This window comes from Heteronotia binoei, chromosome 3, assembly GCF_032191835.1.
Source record: "Heteronotia binoei isolate CCM8104 ecotype False Entrance Well chromosome 3, APGP_CSIRO_Hbin_v1, whole genome shotgun sequence".
NCBI classification, from domain to species: domain Eukaryota; kingdom Metazoa; phylum Chordata; class Lepidosauria; order Squamata; family Gekkonidae; genus Heteronotia; species Heteronotia binoei.
Genome location: NC_083225.1, coordinates 24,296,993 through 24,301,583, shown reverse-complemented (window position 1 = coordinate 24,301,583; position 4,591 = coordinate 24,296,993). Strand labels below are relative to the sequence as shown.

General features: G+C 45.0%; 1 long non-coding RNA gene across 1 annotated transcript; it reads right to left on the bottom strand.

Annotated features, from left to right (window-relative positions):
* Positions 1–793: 793 nt before the first annotated feature.
* Positions 794–1,267, bottom strand: LOC132568101 (uncharacterized). The gene is made up of 2 exons (XR_009555169.1): positions 1,140–1,267; positions 794–1,058 (listed from the first exon to the last, which is right to left on the bottom strand). It is a non-coding gene; the product is annotated as an uncharacterized LOC132568101 (long non-coding RNA).
* Between the last annotated feature and the right edge of the window lie 3,324 nt (positions 1,268–4,591).

The window sequence follows — 4,591 nt, the reverse complement described above, 5'->3', positions numbered from 1 at the left end:
AAAGAGAAAAACAACAGACTCACCATAAATAGTAAGGAAGTGGCTCTTTTTGTAGCCGGAACTCCTTTGCATATTAGGCCACACCCCTCTTATGTAGCCAATCCTCCAAGAGCTTATAGTACAGGGCTGCTTGTAAGCTCTTGGAGGATTGGCTACATCAGGGGTGTTTGGCCTAATATGCAAAGGAGTTCCTGCTATGAAAGAAGCCCTGCATACACCAGTGTCTAATTTACTAAATTAATGTTGTTGTTTTGAAGCATGATATATCGGTTGCCCAATGAAAGGAGATCTCCCCCACCAAACACCACGGTGTTGACAATGGAATACGGTTGCCAGATCTGGGTTGGGAAACTCCTGGAGATATTGGGAGTATAGTCTGGGGAAGGCAATGATTGGGGAGGAACTTCCACAGGGTATAATGCCATAGATCTTCCCTTCCAAAGCAGCCATATTCTCCAGAACAACTGATCTCTGTTGCCTGGAGATCAATAGTTACTCCATAAGAACATAAGAGAAGCCATGCTGAATCAGGCCCATAGCCCATCCAGTCCAACACTCTGTGTCAGACAGTGGCCAAAACCCAGTTGCCCTCAGGAGGTCCGCCAGCAGGGCCAGAACTCCAGAAGCCCTCCCACAGTTGTCCCCTCAAGCACCAAGATATTCCAGAAGATCTCCAGCTACCACCTGAAGGTTAAGTAACACAACAAGAGAAACACGGTGGTAGGTAGCAAGAAAATAAAGCACAAAGCTTCTGTGATTACCAGCCTCAGACTCTAAAGAAACAATAACAATATTATCAAAAGCCTAGTGTATCCTATGTAACATAAAGCACAGACACAACTCAATAATTTAGGAAACAGAACATCCCAAAGTAGCCATCAGAAATCAAGTCCAATTTTCAAAGCAGTCCAATGCTGTTTCCTTGATGAAAGGTCTGATGTAGCCCTGGAGAAGAACGATGAGTGATGTCCAAGTAGATTCAAATTTTAAGGCAGCCAGCAGTCCAATTATTGCGACAAGTATGTACTATTGCCTTGTTTCACAATTGCTTCTTCAAGCTGCATAACATTAAAAAACAAAGACATCAGCATAACACTAGAAAGAAACCTGGGATATAAAAGAATAAGAAACGTATTTACCATCAAGTAATCAATTTCAGATACAAGGGTATGAACACCAAGAAATTCAAGTCTCCAAACTTCAGGTCACTGTGAGCAACTTAATGCATACCCATTAGTACTACGCACCAACTTATATATCCACAGGTGAATCACATTAGGCGTTCCTTAAAGGTATATTCCCTCTAGTCATTGTCATATCCAAACTAGTAATCATTCTAAAGAAATCATTCTAAATAGCAGCTATACAGACTTTAGAACTGGAGGAAACCTAGTAGGTAACACACCTTTACAGTTTACAGTTAGAGAAATCATTCAAGTTACAAAATCCATTATAGATTACAAGTATACAGATTCTTTTAAAAAGTGGAGGAAACCTGATAGGTCCCACACATTTACAGTTGCCCTCAGGAGGTCCACCAGCAGGGCCAGAACTCCAGAAGCCCTCCCACAGTTGTCCCCTCAAGCACCAAGATATTCTAGGAGATCTCCAGCTACCCCCTGAAGGTTGGCAACTCTGGAAACGTACATTTAAAAAGGGGTTAAAACTAAAGCCAAGGCAGCAAAACGCAGACTGATTCCTCACTAGCAGTTGCTCCACCCCTGGGTTTCTGCTTTCCTTGGATCAAGTGATCAATTCCCCACCAGTTGCTGTGCAGCTGCACTTTGATCCATGGCTCTCTCTAATTTCCCTTGTGGCTTCCTGCTCTGGTTTTTTTTTTGAGATTTGGAAGCGGCATAGGCAGACCTCAGATTCAGTGGGAGTTCACAGGAGTGCAGTTCCTGAACCCTTCTGAGAGTTCCGCCTCCTCCATCTGAGAGTTCCACCTCCTTGTCCATTGAATAGTATTGCAGCTGCATAACAACCCCTGGATGAGCTCCACCACCTATTTTTCTACAAAACGACCCCTGTGTAGAGGAAACTGGAGTAGGCTTCCCAATCCCCAGATCCCAGCGGGGGATCTCCCATTTTTACAGGCTTCCCCCCGCCCTCAGCCAGCTGGCCAGCAGGGGAAGCCCCGCCCCCACAGTCACCATGTAGTTTTAGAGCTCCTGCAGGTTTAGAAGCCTGCAAACAGGTCCATTTTTAAAATGTGTGCCTTTAAGGCTGAGCAGGAAGCAGGAAACAGGAAGGGCTTCATGGGAAAAGGTCAGTAACAGTTTTGTCGGAGAATGGCCCCTCCCTTTGTTTTGCTTTCGTTTTCAGAGCAAGTAAAGTTCTGCAGCAACAAGACCCAGTAAGTACTTGTGTGTGAGAGAGAGGGAGGGGGCAGGGGATTCCCTGATTTGGAGGCTCTCCCCCTGCTTTAGAAAGCGTGTGGTGGGGAGGGAAATGTCTACTGAGCGCTCTATTATTCCCTATGGAGAACGATTTGCATAGGGAATAATGGGGAATTGATCCGCGGGTATTGGGGGCTCTGGGGGGGCTATTTTTTTAGGTAGAGGCACCAAAATTTTAGTATAGCATCTAGTGCCTCTCCCCAAAATACCCCCCCAAGTTTCAAAAAGATTGGACCAGAGGGTCCAATACTATGACCCCCCCCCCAAAATGGTGCCCCTACCCTTCATTATTTCCTGTAGAAGAAAGGCATTTAAAAAGGTGTGCTGTCCCTTTAAATGTGATGGCCAGAACTCCCTTGGAGTTCAATTATGCTTGTCACACCCTTGTTCCTGGCTCCACCCCCAATGTCTCCTGGCTCCATCCCCAAAGTCTCCTGACTCCGCCCCCAAGGTCCTCAGATATTTCTTGAATTGGACTTGGCAATCCTATCCCCAACAGACACCTTGTGAGGCGGGTGGGGGGCTGAGAGAGCTCTCACAGAAGCTGCCCTTGTGAGAACTATGGCTGATTCAGCAGGTGAAAGTGGAGGAGTGGGAAATCAAACCTGGTTCTCACAGATAAGAGTCGACACACTTAACCACCACACCAAACTAATAAAAAAAGTGCACAGTTGTACCATCTCAAAACCATTGCCCTCCCCCACCCCCGTCTGTGGAAAAATTGTTGTAAAGTACTGGGGTCGGCGCAGTAAGAGACCAGAGTCGGAGAGTGATTTCAGCAAGCTTTACTTCAGGAACACCAACACAGACTGAGCTCTATTCAAACCTCCCGCTCCTTTATACAATTCTTGCCCCCTTCTGATTGGACCTTAACTATATACATGGATTGGCTATTTACAGAGGCCTAAGGGCCTATCAGGGTACAGTATGAGCCTAGATGTTGATTGGCTACTTATGTTTCAATCCTTCCCCTGATTGGGCACACTTAGGCCTTCTCTGGAACCCTGGTGTGGAGTACAAGCTTGGCTTGTTCAGCTTCCCTCCAAAAGTAACAGTTCCCTCCAAAAGTAACAGTTCTCCATTTGAACCTAGGACACAACAATTGTCTTCCACAAAACTGGTCCCTGGTGTCAAAAAGGTTGGGGACCGCTGCTCTATGCCATGGAGTCTTGTGAGCGAAGATTTATGAGCAAAAATTCTACTTCGTGAGCTACCGGCATTAAAGTTGTGAGCTGCTGCATAAATTAGTGTGCTCTGGGGCCGTCTTTCCTGAGCTAAGACAAAAATGTGTGAGCCGGAGGCCAATAATCTTTGAGCTAGATATTATAATAATAATAATAATAATAATAATAATAATAATAATAATAATAATAATAATAATAATAATAATAATCTTTGAACTAGATTAAATAACAACAACAACAATAATAATCTTTGAGCTAGCTCACACTAACTCACTTTAGAGGGAACACTGAACACCATATCATGCCATTTATGAGTCTTTGCATGTTACAGACACATTTTTTCCCCTTATGGTGCAGTTTGGCACTCTTTACTACATCAGGTTGCGTGCAAAAAGTACACAAGCCAAAGTCTCTCCTCCTTTTCTGGGACTGCTCCCTCGATATAATGGAGAAAAGCAGGGGTCATTTTGTAGAAAAATAGGTGGTGGATCTCATCCAGGGATTGTTCTGCAGCTGCACCTAGTATTCAATAGTCAAGGAGGTGGAACTCTCAGAAGGAGGAGGTGGAACTCTCAGAAAGGTTCAGGAGCTGTGCTCCTGTGAGCTCCTGCTGAATCTGAGGCTTGGAGGAAAGGAACCAGAAATGATCAATTGCCTCAGACTTCAGCTCTGAGGGGTAATTCTATTTTTCGAGAAGTAAATCGGCTTTATGTAGCCACCTGTTTGAAAGCAGGAGGATGGATAAAAATAGCTTCACGTTAAGACGATTCTTACAGAGACCTTTGAAAAAAAGAAAGTGGAGAAGAGAAAGTAGCTACCTCCATTTAAACCCCCTGTGACCTTGCTGTCCTCTGACAGTGTCACTCAAGCCATATAGCAGATTTGGGGGAAGGGCTGTAGCTCAGGGGTAGAGCATCTGCTTGGCATGCAGGAAGTCCTGGGTTCAGTTCCCAGCATCTTCAGTTAAAAGGTGACGTGAAAGGCCACTGCCTGAGACTGTGGACAGCG